The sequence below is a fragment of the Phacochoerus africanus genome, chromosome 7, assembly GCF_016906955.1.
Source record: "Phacochoerus africanus isolate WHEZ1 chromosome 7, ROS_Pafr_v1, whole genome shotgun sequence".
Lineage (NCBI taxonomy): Eukaryota > Metazoa > Chordata > Mammalia > Artiodactyla > Suidae > Phacochoerus > Phacochoerus africanus.
Window position 1 is genome coordinate 39,402,182 of NC_062550.1, and position 16,980 is coordinate 39,419,161.

The window sequence follows — 16,980 nt, forward strand, 5'->3', positions numbered from 1 at the left end:
GTTATTTGAAGATTTGTCAAGTGGAGCCACCAGAACCCTGAACTGATAGAATAGGTCATTCCATTCTTAGCTTTTCTCATTATTTGAGTTAGCCATGCCTCATCCTAGGTGCATATATCACTTTCTATTAATCGCTGCTTTATACGTAGGTATGCTGGCTTCAGAAATGCCAGCCTTATCTCAATTAAGTGTAGGCCTAGTGTGGAGAAAAATCATGGGAGGTGACATATTATAAACTCCTGCCATGTGTCCGCAGTATGAACAGATGCTGCCTGTTGGCACAGTGGTCTACGGGAGCCGCCTCGTCTGAGGTCCCTGATGCTATTGCAGTGAGAAAAGATTGTACTTAGCCATTAAATCCCAGGTGATTTGCACGTGCCTGAAACATGAAAACGCAGTTATGCAGCTTAATTATATTTAATCTCCAAATGGAGTATTGTTGCCGTAACTCCAAATGGTTCTGAACATTTTTAAAATATATAGGTGTTCAATATATATTTGTTGTTTGATACTAATCAGTTTTTCCTTTAAGAATCACTGAAAGTTGATAATCAGGAAGAAAATTAAAAATTTAAAGAACAGGAATTCCTGTCATGGCATAGTAGAAACGAATCCATGAGGTTGCGGGTTTGATCCCTGGCCTTGCTCAGCGGGTTCAGGATCCAGCATTGCCGTGAGCTGTGGTATAGTCTCGGTCGCAGATGTGGCTCAGATCTGGTGTTGCTGTGGCTGTGGTGTAGGCCGGTGGCTACAGCTCTGATTAGACCCCTAGTGTAGGAACCTCCATATGCTGCAGGTGCGGCTCTAAAAAGACAAAAAAAAAAAAAATTAAAGAACAGTTTGGCTACCCGAATTTTGGAGAACTGTGATGACTCCAGCATTTCTCGATTCTGTAATGCAATTTTAATGGTTTTGGATCTAATGAGTCAGTAAGTGATTGTATAAGGAGTAAGGGTGAGGCCAGATTGGCAGGGAAAGGCTCCTGAAGTTATTTTCCCTGGCAAGACTAGACATGTTAATTCTCATTTATCATAACTACCCCCCTTCACAACTTTTTTTTTTTTTGTCTTTTTGCCATTTCTTGGGCTGCTCCCCACAGCATATGGAGCTTCCCAGGCTAGGGGTCAAATCGGAGCTGTAGCTGCTGGCCTACACCAGAGCCACAGCAATGTGGGATCTGAGCCAAGTCTGCAGTCTACACCACAGCTCACGGCAACGCTGGATCCTTAACCCACTGAGCAAGGCCAAGGATCGAAACCGCAACACCTCATGGTTCCTAGTCGGATTCGTTAACCACTGAGCCACGACGGGAACTCCTCCCCCATTCAAAACTTATTTTACACATATGGAATCTTGTCTAATGTTTGGATTTTTTCCTTTTTATTAATTTTTAATTACTTAAGTAACACGTAGAATCTATCCTTTGTAAAAAAATATATTAGAGGACTTCCCTGGTGGCCCAGTGGGTTAAGGATCCAACACTGTCATTGCTTTGGCTCAGGCTGTAGGTGTGGTACAGGTTCAATCTCTGGCCTGGGAACTTCTGTATGCCAAAAAAATTTAAAGAGTCTGCAATCAGATGTTTCTTCTAGGAGTTCCCATCGTGGCTCAGTGGTAACAAACCCGACGAGTATCCATGAGGTTGGGGATATCATCCCTGGCCTCAATCAGTGGGTTAAGGGTCTGGTGTTGCCATGAGCTGTTGTGTAGGTCGCAGACACGGCTCGGATCTGGTGTGGCTGCGGCTGTGGTGTAGGCTGGCAGTTATAGCTCCATTTCGACCCCTAGCCTGGGAACCTCCATATGCCTCGGTTTCGGTTCTAAAAAAAAAAAAAAAAAAAAAAACCTCTCTTCTAAAAATCAAAAAATATTCAAAGAAAACAAAATAATATAGTCTCTGGGAACGCCCCTCTTCCCCACTCTTCCCCATTGGTATTTTTTAATGGTCTTCCTTCTCTTTATAAGCAACCTTATTAGCAGTGAATTTTAAAAGTAAAATGTGATTTAACGCAACACAAATCCAGTCACCCAGCATTCATTTGGTGTGTCTATGCTTTAGGGACTGTGTTCTGGTGCTGGTAAATCAAAGATCGATGGGACAAAGACCTTGCCCTCAGGTCTGATAAGAGTGGGAAGGACAAATGTGTACAACTGGCATATTGAACAATAGGACATGTGGCCTGTGATTTTTCAAAGTGACTTTATTTTTGTTTTCTACTGGCCCCTTAAACTTCTCATAACTTTATATAAAAACACCAGCAAGCCTGGATATTTCTTCTTCGTCTTAGAAACAGGTGGGAGAATAGGTGAACTATGAGAGAGTAGAAAACCATGTTCCCCTTCCCCACTGTAAGCTGTAAAACTGAAGCAGATCCAAGCTGAGGGTGGGGAGAAGACTAAGTCAGATTTGACTTTTTTTCTGCTTTTGTTTTTTAACCCAGGTTTGATTATTCTAAATGCTGCATTGAGACTCTGTTGATAAAGTTTTGCCAATGCTGGTTGCTATGGATTGAATGTCTATGCCCCTAAAATTCATATGTTGAAATCCAAACCCCCAGTGTGATGGTGTTAGGAGATGGAGCCTTTGGGAGGTGATTAGGTCTTGAGGTGGAGCCCTCATGAATGGGATTCATGCCCTTCTAAAAAAGAACCCAGGAGTTCCCACTGTGGCTCAGTGGAAATGAGTCTGACTAGTATCCATGAGGATGCGGGTTTGCCTCACTCAGTGGGTCTAGGATCTGGTTCAGTTGCCATGGACTATGGTGTATGTTGCAGATGAGGCTTGGATCTGGCGTTGTTGCTGTGGCTGTGATGTAGGCCAGCAGCTGCATCTCTTATTCGACCGCTAGCCTGGGAACTTCCATATGCCAAGGGTGCAGCCCTCAAAAAAAGCAAAAAAAAAAAAAAAAAGGAGTTCCTGTGTCTCAGTGGTTAATGAATCTGACTAGGAACCATGAGGTTGCGGGTTCAATCCCTGGCCTTGCTCAGTGGGTTAAGGATCCAGCATTGCTGTGAGCTGTGGTGTAGGTCGCAGATGCAGCTCAGATCCTGCATTGCTGTGGCTGTGGCATAGGCCAGTGGCTACAGCTCCGATTTGGATCCCTACCCTGGGAACCTCAATATGCCACCGGAGCGGCCCTAGAAAAAGCAAAAAGACAGAAAGACAAAAAAAAAAGAGAGAGAGAGAGAGAGACCCCAGAGAGCATGCTTATCTTCTCCGTCATGTGAAGACACTTGAGAAAATAGCCTCGCAACCCAGAAGAGTGCCTTCACAGAATCTGACCACGCTGGCACCCTGATCTTGGATGTCTGGCCTCCAGAACTGTGAGAAATAAATTTCTGTTGCTTGTAAATCACCCAGTCTCTGATATTTTGTTGTAGCTGTTGGAACAGACTAAGACCCTGATGTAGAAGTGGGAAGGGAGATAGAGGCAGGAAGAAGAGAAGTATGTAATGATAGTTTTGGTTTTCTAGTCATGGTAGATGGCAAAAGGTGGTGTTATTGGATGAGTCTAGTATAGAAGGTTAAAATTGGTGTTAGAATAACCAAAATTATAAATGAAAAAGGAGAAATCACAACGGATACAGCAGAAATACAAAAAACCATAAGAGAATACTATGAACAACTATACGGCAACAAGTTTGACAATCTGGAAGAAATGGACAATTTTCAGAATCTTACAGCCTGCCAAAACTGAATAAAGTAGAAACAGACCAACTGAACAGACTGATCACTAGAAGTGAAATTGAAGAGGTCATAAAATCAATCCCTACAAATAAAAGTCCAGGATCAGATGGCTTCACAGGTGAATTTTATCAAACATATAAAGAGGAATTGGTGCCCATCCTCCTTAAACTCTTTCAAAAGGTTGAAGAAGAAGGAATACTCCCAAAGACATTCTGTGATGCCACCATCACCCTCATTCCAAAACCAGACAGAGATACCACCAAAAAAGAAAACTATCGGCCAATATCATTGACGAATATAGATGCAAAAATTCTCAACAAAATCTTAGCCAACCGAATCCAACAACATACCAAAAAAATTATACACCATGACCAGGTTGGGTTCATCCCAGGTTCACAAGGATGGTTCAACATATGCAAATCAATCAGCATCATACACCACATTAACAAAAAAAAGTCAAAAACATATGATCATCTCCATAGACGCAGAAAAAGCATTTGACGAAGTCCAACATCCATTCATGATCAAGACCCTCGCCAAAGTGGGTATAGAGGGGACATTACTGAATATAATCAAAGCCATTTATGATAAACCCACAGCAAATATAATACTCAATGGGGAAAAACTGAAAGCCTTCTCACTCAAATCTGGAACAAGACAGGGATGCCCACTCTCACCACTGCTCTTCAACATAGTTTTGGAAGTCCTAGCCACAGCAATTAGACAAACAAAAGAAATAAAAAGCATCCATATAGGAAGAGAAGAGAGAAAACTGTCACTGTATGCAGATGACATGATACTATACATAGAAAACCCTAAGGACTCAACCCCAAAACTACTTGAACTGATTCATAAATTCAGCAAAGTAGCAGGATATAAGATGAACATTCAGAAGTCAGTTGCATTTCTGTATACCAGCAATGAAATATTAGAAAAGGAATACAAAAATACAATACCTTTTAAAATTGCACCTCACAAAATCAAATACCTCGGAATCCACCTGACCAAGGAGGTAAAGGACCTATATGCCGAGAACTATAAAACTTTAATCAAAGAAATCAAAGAAGATGTAAAGAAATGGAAAGATATTCCATGTTCCTGGATTGGAAAAATCAATATTGTAAAAATGGCCATACTACCCAAAGCAATCTACAGAGTCAATGCAATCCCTATCAAATGACCCATGACATTTTTCACAGAACTAGAACAAACAATCCAAACATTTATATGGAACCACAAAAGACCCAGAGTCGCCAAAGCAATCCTGAGAAACAAAAACCAAGCAGGAGGCATAACTCTCCCAGACTTCAAGAAATACTACAAAGCCACAGTCATCAAAACAGTGTGGTACTGGTATCAAAACAGACAGACAGACGAATGGAACGGAATAGAGAATTTGGAAATAAACCCTGACACCTATGGTCAATTCATCTTTGACAAAGGAGGCAAGAACATAAAATTGGAAAAAGAAAGTCTATTCAGCAAGCATTGCTGGGAAACCTGGACAGCTGCATGCAAAGCAATGAAACGAGAACACACCCTCACACCATGCACAAAAATTAACTCAAAATGGCTGAAAGACTTAAATATACGACAGGACACCATCAAACTCCTAGAAGAAAACATAGGCAAAACACTCTCTGACATCAACATCATGAATATTTTCTCAGGTCAGTCTCCCAAAGCAATAGAAATTAGAGCAAAAATAAACCCATGGGACCTAATCAAACTGAAAAGCTTTTGCACAGCAAAGGAAACCCAAAAGAAAACAAAAAGACAATTTACAGAATGGGAGAAAACAGTTTCAAATGATGCAACTGACAAGGGCTTAATCTCTAGAATATATAAACAACTTATACAACCCAGCAGCAAAAAAGCCAATCAACCAATGGGAAAATGGGCAAAAGACCTGAATAGACTGTTCTCCAAGGAAGATATACAGATGGCCAACAAACACATGAAAAAATGCTCAACATCGCTGATTATAAGAGAAATGCAAATCAAAACTACCATGAGATACCACCTCATACCAGTCAGAATGGCCATCATGAATAAATCCACAAATAACAAGTGCTGGAGGGGCTGTGGAGAAAAGGGAACCCTCCTGCACTGTTGGTGGGAATGTAAACTGGTACAGCCACTATGGAGAACAGTTTGGAGATACCTTAGAAATCTATACATAGAACTTCCATATGACCCCGCAATCCCACTCTTGGGCATCTATCCGGACAAAACTCTACTTAAAAGAGACACGTGCACCCACATGTTCATTGCAGCACTATTCACAATAGCCAAGACATGGAAACAACCCAAATGTCCATCGAAAGATGATTGGATTAGGAAGATGTGGTATATATACACAATAGAATGCTACTCAGCCATAAAAAAGAATGACATCCTGCCATTTGCAGCAACATGGATGGAGCTAGAGAATCTCATCCTGAGTGAAATGAGCCAGAAAGACAAAGACAAATACCATATGATATCCCTTATAACTGGAATCTAATATCCAGCACAAATGAACATCTCCTCAGAAAAGAAAAGCATGGACTTGGAGAAGAGACTTGTGGCTGCCTGATGGGAGGGGGAGGGAGTGGGAGGGATCGGGAGCTTGGGGTTATCAGACACAACTTAGAATAGATGTACAAGGAGATCCTGCTGAATAGCATTGAGAACTTTGTCTAGATACTCGTGTTGCAGCAGAACAAAGGCTGGGGGGAAAATGTAATTGTAATGTATACATGTAAGGATAACCTGACCCCCTTGCTGTACAGGGGGAAAATTAAAAAATTATAAAAAAATAAATAAAATAAAATAAAATTGGTGTTAGCTTGTAGGGCCCTTCCGTGGGCTGTTTGGAAGTTTCCTTCTGAGCCCCTCTTTTACAGTTCTTACACCAGCAGAGGCATCTCTAGTTCAAGTGGTTGCTTGCCTAATTTATCTATTTATGCAGACCATGCCAGAACTTAGTGGCTTAAAGCAAAAGCCATTTATTTGCTCACAGTTTGTGGCTGGCTATTTGGGTTGGACTCAAGCAGGGCAGTTCTCTTTTAAGTGATGTCTGCTGGGCTCACTTGCCCATATTTGCAGTCAGTTGATAGCTTTGGGGCTCTTGTGACAGCCTTATTTGTATGACTGGCACTTGATGCTGACTCTTGGCTGGGCTTCTCTGCATGACTTGTCATGCTCCTGTAGGCTTCTTCACCTGATGACTCAAGTGTCCCAAGAAAGCAAAAGTAGGATCTGCGAGTTCTCTTAAGACCTAGCCTTAAATGTCTCATATTCTCATTTCTGCTGCAATTATTGGTCCAAAAAGTTGAAAGGCTACTTCAACTCAAGGGATGGAGAAGTGTACTCCACCTCTTCGTGGAAGGAGTAATCAAATTACATTTTAAAGGAGAGAGGTGACAGGTGTAAAACATTATTCTAACAATCTACCACTCTGTTACTTCTCAGATCCCGGGCATCTAACCTCTTTCTGCTGAGGTGTTCTTACCTCTCTGGTAACCCCTATTGGACAGGATTCCAGACAACCTCATGGTAAGGTCTCACCAGGTGATCTACATGTATTCCATGGGTAAAATCCCTTGCTTTGACAACCCCTAGAAACACTAGCCAATCTCAGTGCAGCAGCATCTCTCTGGCTTTACCATCAAAGAGGGGGTCAGATACTTTCTTGCCCTCTGGAATCAGGCAGGAGTCAGTTTCCAGGCTTGGTCAGGCACTAGCCATCTCTCTCTCTCTCTCTAAAGGAAACACTCTCCAAAGGTACACTTAAAGTTTCCTCCCCAAGTTGGAGATGCGCCCAGCTACTACTTCCTCTAAAGAAATTGTTTACTATTCTCCTCGCAGGAGCTTTCTCCTCTCTGGCCCCATTTTATCACTCTGGTCTGACTGAGGAGTCCAGGAGTTACACAACATGTTGTCACATTCTTCATGGAAGAGTGTATGTGTCACCCTCACTTCAGTCACCTGATGTTCATCATACTAGCATCTGCATCAAAACTAGGCAATTATAGTCATTCGCATCCTAAAACCTCGTGTTTACATATGTCATGATATGTGACTAGTGTATAGCAGGGTATGACACAAAGGCAGGGAGAACTTTGCCACTAGCTGCTTGGGTGATCTGGGAACACCTGGCAGAGAACATGAAGTGGGACATTATGAGTAAAATTTGCCAAATCAAGGCAATTGGGACTCCCTCTCAGGGGGTATGACAAGACATCCAAATCCTGAGTTATGAAGGGTATGACATTTTTGAGGGGAAAAAAAAGTTCACTGTGACTCAAGATTAGGCAGAGAGAAGTGGTATGAAACTAGAGAGGTAGCTTAAAATCCATTTGTAATGGGCCCTTACACTAGCTATATGACCTTGGGGCAAAACATAGATTTTCTGTGTGGAAAATGGGGTTAATGTGCATATTTCAATTTCACTGTATTGTTGATATCAAAGGAGTCAACCTAAGTGAAAAGCCTCTGGAGAAACCATGTGTTGTAGGCAGAAGAATGGTCCCCAGAAGATGTCCATGTCCCAGTCTTTGGAGCCTCTGACTACCATGCATGGCAAAAGGGACTTGCAGTTGTGATCGAGGTTAAGAAACTTGAGGTGGGAGATTAGCCTGGATTATTCAGGTGGATTCAGTCTCATCACGTGTCCTTAAAAGTAGAAAGCCTTGGAGTTCCCGTTGTGGTTCAGTGGTTAACGAATCCGACTAGGAACCATGAGGTTGCAGGTTTGATCCCTGGCCTTGCTTAGTGGATTAAGGAACTGGCGTTGCCGTGAGCTGTGGTGTAGGTTGCAGACACGGCTCAGATCCCCTGTTGCTGTGGCTCTGGTGTAGGCCAGCAGCTTTGGCTCTCAATTCGACCCCTAGCTTGGGAACCTCCATATGCTACAGGAGCAGCCCAAGAAATGGCAAAAAGACCAAAAAAATAGAAAGCCTTTCCTGGATGGGATCAAAGAAAGAGATGTGACAACAGAAGAAAAGCCAGAGAAATACAGGTTTTGAAGGAGGGTGAAGGGCGCCATGAGCCAAGGAATGTGGGCAGCCTCTAGAAGCTGGAAAAGGTAGGTAATTGTGTTTTTCCCTAGAGCCCCCAGAAGGGAATGCTGCCCTGCTGATGCTCTGATTTTAGGACTTCTGACCTGCCAAACTGTAAGGTCATAAATCTGTGTTATTTCAAGTCATTGAGCTTGTAATAATTTTTTCAGCAATCACAGAAAACTAATAGACTATGTCAGGTTTGAAAGGCAGCAAAATGCAGCACAGGCTCTGGAGCTAGACTGCCTGGGTCCAAATCCTAGCTCTGCCACTTGCAAGCCCCATGACCCTGTTTACTTAACATCTCTGTGTCTCAGATTCCTCATCCATAAAATGGGGCTATAGGAGTTCCTGCTATGGCACAGTGGGTTAAGGATCTGGTGTTGTCACAGCCATGGCATAGGTCACAGCTGTGGCTTGGATTTGACCCCTGGCCCAGGAAGGTCCATGTGCCCCAGGTGCAGCCAAAAACAAAAGGCAGGGGAAATTTTAATAGCATCTAGCTCATAGAGTCATTGTGAGGATCAAATGAGTTGTCTTCTAACACACCTAGCACAGCCTCTAGAATAAGGAGATAGTGTCACTGCATCAGCTGGGGACACGGGTTTGATCCCTGACCTAGAAACTTTCACAAGCTGTGGACACAGCCAAAAAAAAGGCGGGGGCGGGGGGCGGAAATAAGTGCCATGCAAATGTAAAGTTGCTTCTACTCTCTTATACATTGTTATTATTCCAGGAAAAAGATCACACCATTATATGAATGAATTGTGTTCATGTAATTCATTTTACAAAGGGTTTTGGTTTTTTTTTTGTCTTTTTGCCATTTTTCTTGGGCCGCTCCCACGGCATATGGAGGTTCCCAGGCTAGGGGTTGAATCGGAGCCATAGCTGCCGGCCTACACCAGAGCCACAGCAACAGGGGATCCGAGCCGTGTCTGCAACCTACACCACAGCTCTTGGCAATGCCGGATCCTTAACCCACTGAGCAAGGCCAGGGATCGAACCCGCAACCTCATGGTTCCTAGTTAGATTCGTTAACCATTGAGCCACGACAGGAACTCCACAAAGGTATATTTTTTTACATCAAGCTTTATTAAGGAAAACCTCATTCTTTTTTATTTTTATTTTTTATTTTTTATTTTTTTGCTTTTTAGGGCTGCAACTGCAGTATATGGAAGTCCCCAGGCTAGGGGTCGAATCGGAGCTGCAGCTGCTGACCTCCACCACAGGAATGCCAGATCCAAGCCACGTCTGCGACCTATGCCACAGCTCACGGCAATACCAGATCCTTAACCCACTGAGCGAGGCCAGTGATTGAACCCACATCCTCATGGCTACTAGTCAGGGTCCTTATTGCTTGGCCACAATGGGAACTCCCACAAAACCTCATTATTAAACTTTTGGGATAATTTTTCTCCTAATGAGATAATGGGTGCCTAATAGTAAGGCCAAGGCTCCCGATGCTCTTTAGATTTATCAACTTAGGCTCTTTAGACTTAGTTAATTCCCTACTCTTGCTTCATGTATCCAGGCCCTCTAGACTATTAATAGTCCCAGAATATATCCTGTGCTTTCCAACATCTTCACTTACTCCACACACTTTTATTAGAGGGCCCTTACTTCTCTTCTGCCAGAAAGTTCACTGGCATCTGTGAGAAGACATAGGTACTTACACATGATAAATTAGATCCTTGAGTAATAGGACTATAGTAAAATGACCTCTGTGTCCACTTTCCAAATTCCTTTACTCTATTATTTCTCCCTCCCACAAATTCCCACCTTTAGATCCCATGATGGGGGAAAAAAAGAGATATTACAAAAAGTGAGAAGTGTTACCTAAATATCCAGATCACCGTGGTCCCTGCTCGGCTTCTGTCTGGTGGAAAAAGGGAAAAGTCAATTGGCTTGAGAGGAAACATAGTCTTTGAGCCATCTTTGTGTCGTGCTTACTGTCCCACTTGCTCTAAGAGATGTGTAGGTCTCACCAATTTTTACATAATAACAGGTTAAAATGTGCTCCTGAAAGATGTTCTCATTATCCACCTCCCACCACCAGATTTTTGTGTCCACAGCTATAATCGGGTTGCTAAAATGACTTGTCCTTGTTAGTGTGCAATTCATAATGCAGTCTTCACATGATATAAATGCTTTTATAATTAGCACCCTTTTACACAAAGGAATTGGAAACTTATCACACAAAATGGTTTGGGTTTATTTTTATTTTTTATTTTTTGGTAAACATTTTCTGAATTCTTTTTTTTTATATAATGATTCTTATTTTTTTCATTATAGCTGGTTTACAGTGTTCTGTCAATTTTCTACCGTATAGCATGGTGACCCAGTTACACTTACATGTATAGATTCTTTATTTTCTGAATTCCAGGCCAAGGATTCTTAACTGCTAGGTCATCAGAGAACTCTAGGCAGTTTGGTTTTAATTTTTTTTTTGTCTTTTGTCTTTTGTCTTTTTTTTTGTTGTTGTTGTTGTTGCTATTTCTTGGGCCGCTCCCGCGGCATATGGAGATTCCCAGGCCAGGGGTCTAATCGGAGCTGTAGCCACCGGCCTACGCCAGAGCCACAGCAACGCGGGATCCGAGCCGCGTCTGCAACCTACACCACAGCTCACGGCAACGCCGGATCGTCAACCCACTGAGCAAGGGCAGGGACCGAACCCGCAACCTCATGGTTCCTAGTTGGATTCGTTAACCACTGCGCCACGACAGGAACTCCTGGTTTTAATTTTTTAACTTCCAAGTTTAGAATTTTCAAACACATACCAAGTAAATAGAATAATATAATGAGCCCTGGTGTATCCATCTCCCACCTTCAACAGTTATCGACATTCTACTGTTCTCTTTTCATCTGTGTTGCTACTTCTAATTGTCACCTGTTTATTTTGGTTATGGTTCTATTTTTGAAGTAAGTGTACATTGGAACACAAATATTTTTAATTGTACAACTGACAAATTACACACCCATGTGAAGCACACCCTTTCAAGATATAGAACATCTCCATCACCCTAGAAATTCCCATATATAGTTTCCTATCAGTCCTTCCCCCTCCCAGGAATAATAACCATGAATTAGTTTTGTCTGTTCTAGAACATCATATAAATGGAATACATTATCTACTCTTTTGTGTCTGGCTTCTTTTTAATTATAATATCTGAGGTTTATATATTTATGGTTACACACATATGTAATTTCTTCTCATTGCTAAACATATATTGCACTGTATGGTGTCAAGCAACCTCCAAGATGGCCCCTCGTTTAGCTCCCTTCCCCATTGAATAGAACTGGTCTGTGCTATCAATAGGACATGTGACTTCTGCAGCTAGTTCATAAAAGACATTATAGCTTTTACCATACTTTCTTTTGAATCAATTATTTTGGGGAAAACCAGCCTCCATGTCATGAAAACACAAGCAAGCCGTGGATAAGCCTGCATGGGGAGAAACTGAGACCTCTTGTCGACAAGCAGGACCATGCGAAGTCAGTCCTTCAGTACTTGCCAAGCCTTCAGCCTGGCCAGAATCTTGACTACAAATTCATGGAGTGCTATTCAGCTAAGATGCTCCTGAATTCCTTACCCACAGAGATTATGCTCATGAGAGATATTTGTCTGTAATTTTCCTTTCTTGTGTTGTCTTTGTCTGGTTTGGTATTAGGGTAATGCCCTCATCCAGTAAGCTAAGAAGTATGCCTTCTGCCTATTTTTTTTTTTTTTAACAACAGATTATAGAGAACTGGTGTCTTTTGTTCATTAAATGCTTGGTAAAGTTCACCAGTGAAACCATTTGGGGCTTGTGCTTTCTATTTTGGAAGGTTAATAATTATTGATTCAATTTCCTAAATAGATAAGACCTATTCAGATTATTCCTCCTTGTGTGAGTTTTAGTAGATTATGTTTTACAAGATGAAGTCGGTCCATTTCATCTAAGTTGTCAAGTTGGTAGAAACAGCGTTGGTTGTAATAGTCCCCTGTTATTCTTTTAATGTTTATGAGATTTATAATGATGGTACCTCTTGCCTTTCTGATATTAGTAAAAGTCTTTCCCCATGTCAAAGGTTAGAGGAGGCTGGAGTTGGGTATTTTCCTGTCCCTAGGTGGGTTAGGCTTGGTAAAATCCCAGTCAGGCACTGGTAAAATAATTTTCCTTGAGGGACAACCTTAGCAAGGAGAACTGAAAGCTCTGGACATATTTTAAACGGTTACTTTTTTTCTCCTGCTGAGGGACTTTGTTCTTCGCAGTAAGAATTTGGTATGGTTCTTGGAGGTGAAATTCAGGAAAGTATAGGGCCTTCTTAATCCTGGACCCTCTGGGAGTTTTTAACTCTCAAGGCAGTCTACACTAAGCTTCCAACAATTTGTTAATTACAGTTGCAAGTTTTTCTTCTGATATCTTGGCTCCAGCTGCTGGCTTTTGCTCCCTGTTAGCTGTGATTCTCTCTATCTACCTGTCTCTCCCATTATGGGGAAGCAGTTGGTCTTGTGACCTTAGTTCTCTGATAAACCTAAGAGTTGTTGATTTTGTTTGTTTCGCTTTTTTCTTGTTGGGTGAGAAGCTGGAATTCACCAATGTGGCTTTAATCCTTATTCCAACCATTTATAAACTGTGATAAGAGGCCTAATTTTGTCTTTTTTTTCCCCCTAGGGCCACACCCGCAGCATATGGAAGTTCCCGGGCTAGGGGTTGAATTGGAGCTGTAGCTTCCAGCCTACACCACAGCCACAGCAACACAGAATCCAAGGTGGCACGTCTGCTACCTGTACCACACAGTTTATGGCAACACCGGGTCCTTAATCCACTGAGTGAGGCCAGGGATTGAACCCAAATCCTCATGGATCCTAGTTAGGTTTGTTACCACTGAGCCGCAACAAGACTCTTAAGAGGCCTAGTTTTCTTTTTTTTTTTCTTTTTTTTTTTTTTGTCTTTTGTCCATTTTGGGGTTGCACCCGCAGCATATGGAGGTTCCCAGGCTAGGGGTCGAATCAGAGCTGCAGCCGCTGGCCTATGGCAGAGCCATAGCAATACCAGATCCGAGCTGTGTCTGTGACCTACACCACACCTCACGGCAATGCTGAATCCCTAACCCACTGAGCGAGGCCAGGGATCGAACCTGCAACCTCATGATTCCTAGTCAGATTTGTTTCCACAACGGGAACTCCAAGGCCTAGTTTTCTTATCTGTGAATAGTAATAGTTACTTTGCAAAGTTGCAAAGAGATTTGGAGTTCATGTATGCACATCACTTGGCATGGTATAGGAATTTAATGAGGGGTAGCTTTATTTATTTATCAAAAAAAATTTTTTTTTTGCTTTTTTTTAGGGCCGCACCCGAGGCATATGGAGGTTTCCAGGCTAGGGGTCTAATCAGAGCTGCAGCCGCTGGCCTATGGCAGAGCCATAGCAATACCAGATCCGAGCCACGTCTGTGACCTACACCACAGCTCATGGCAATGCCAGATCCCCAAACCACTGAGCACGGCCAGGGATCGAACCCACAACCTCATGCTCGGATTTGTTTCTGCTGCACCATGACCGGAACTCCGAGAAGTAGCTTTATTATTCGTTGATGACACTTTTCTGAGAAACTGGGAATGTTCCAAATAGTAATCCAGTCTGAACTAAGAATTTACAAACTTTCAAAACATTTAAACTAAGCTTTTATTTGTTTACTTCTGCTTTCACTTGAAAACAGAAACTGGGTTTAGTTTTCAGTATCTTCTAGTACTCATTTTACATTATTATACGGTAAAAGTTGTTTTTCTGAATGGATTGTATTAAACTTTCATTCACTCCATATTTCTAAATTACTTTCTTGATCCTCTTGTTTTATATCTGCAGCAGTGAATCACTTAATACTAGAAAGTTCACCGGACTGAGAAGTGGAAGAATGAGACTGAGTCCTAATTCAGGCACTAATTGGCTGAATGATTTGGGGCAAGTTGCTTAAATACTGAGTGTCAATTTCTTTATTCAAACCACAACCTATTTGAAGTAGATGATCAAAACCCCCTTTCAGGACTGAATTTCATCTGTTTATTAAATAGTTACTCATGAGCTCTTGGGTATATAGATCTTTCTCACCTTATGATGAGGATACATCCTGATAAACCCATTGCAAACTGAAAATATCTTAAGTTGAAATGCATTTAATATACCTAGCTTTCCAGACATCATGTCTTAGCCTAGCCTACTCTAAATGTGAACACTTAACATTAGTCTACATTAGGCAAAATCATCTAACACAAAACCTATTTTATAATAAAGTGTTGAATATATCATGTAGTTTATTGAATACTATATTGAAAGTGAAAAATAGAATGGTTATCTGGGTACAGAATGGTTTTGAGTGTATCAGTTGTTTACTCTCATGGTCGGTTGTGTGGCTGGCTGACTGGGAGCCTCAACTCACTGCCACTGCCCAGCAACACAAGAGAGTATCCTACTGCATACCGCTAGCCTGGGAAAGATCAAAATTCAAAATTTGAAGTGTGATTTCTATGGAATGTGTATCTCTTTTGCACCATCATAAAGTCAAAAAGTCATGGAGTTCCCGTCATGGCGCAGTGGTTAACGAATCCAACTAGGAACCATGAGGTTGTGGGTTCTATCCCTGGCCTTGCTCAGTGTGGTGTAGGTTGCAGACGCGGCTCGGATCCCATGTTGCTGTGGCTCAGGTGCAGGCCAGCAGCTACAGCTCTGATTCGACCCCTAGCCTGGGAACCTCCATATGCTGCGGGGAGTGGCCCTAGAAAAGGCAAAAAAGAAAAAAAAGAAAAAAATAAAGTCAAAAAGTCATAAGTCGAACCACTGTAAGTTGGGGACTGTCTGTATTATTACAATATTAGACATAAGTCATTTGGTTAAGGAAGCAGGACAAAATACAATGTTTATAGTCTAGCTAGGAATTAGGCGTTAGGCCAGTAATCCCACAAGTACATAATGACACATTGTGATAAGTGCTGTGAGCTATAGTGTTAGGGAATGATTACAGTAGTGGGACCCAGAAGGACTGATTATACTGGACAGTGAAGAAATACTTTTCTGAGGAAGTGATATTAGGCAATGGCCAAGTAAAGAAAGGGTGGGGAGTAGAGAGCATTCCTGAAACATGAAGCAGCCAGCAGAGAAGCCCCGAGGCAGGAGACAGCTTGGCAAATTAAAGGAAGGTAAAAGTGTCTGGGAGTTCCCATTGTGGCTCAGTAGTTAACAAATCCGACTAGGAACCAGGAGGTTGTGGGTTCAATCCCTGACCTCGCTCAATGGGTTAAGGATCTGGCGTTGCCCTGAGCTGTGGTGTAGGTCACAGACAGGCTTGGATCCCAAGTTGCTGTGGCTCTGGCGTAGGCTGGCGGCTATAGCTCCAATTCAACCCCTAACCTGGGAACCTCCATGTGCCACGGGTGCTGCCCTAGAAAAGACAGGAAAAAAAAGAAAAAAAAGAAAAAAAAGTGGCTGGTTAAGTTGAGTATAGTGAGCAGTGGGGAGAAGAATGATTCAAGGAGGACGGATGGAGCCCTAGACAGACAGGGACTGGGGCCCATAAAACCTTGTCTTATTAGACTTTGGGTTCTATCTCAATACCATAGAAAATGACAGCAAAGTTTTTCCAAATTCCCTTGAATCTGAGATTTAGTCTCCCTCTGTAGTCCTCTCTTTAAGGTCTGCATTCCATAGAGCAAAAGAATCTGTTGGAATTAGTCTACAATGACTAATGCGAGAGGGGATCAGTAAGCAAACACTGAATTTTCTTTGGTGTTGGAGTGAGGACAGTGTTTTCAGTGTTGTTTGCAGAGTGGAATCACTTGGAAAGTTTTGAAAATGCTTTTTGCCATGTTTCCCCTTTTGAGCAATTTGATCTAAATAGTCTGGAGTACAGCAAGAGAATTTCTAAAAAGATTCTCTGTGATTTAAATGTGCAAGCGAAATTGAGAACAATTGAGAGAGAGAAAGCTAGAAAACTGAAAGTTTATATGCATCTGTATTCAGGAGGAATTTTTAAAAACAGCCCATATGCTTGCCAGGAACTGTTCTCAGTACTTCACAAAAGTAGACTCATAATTCTCAGGAGAACCCATGATATAAATCCATAAAATAAATCTCAGAACTATTTAATTATCAACTGGATAAATAAGGAAACTGAAACCATAGAGTGCGAATAAACTGCCCAAGGCCACATGACTAGTAAGAGCAGAGCTGGTGTTTGAACTGAGGCAGTCTGGCTCCAAAGTACACATTCT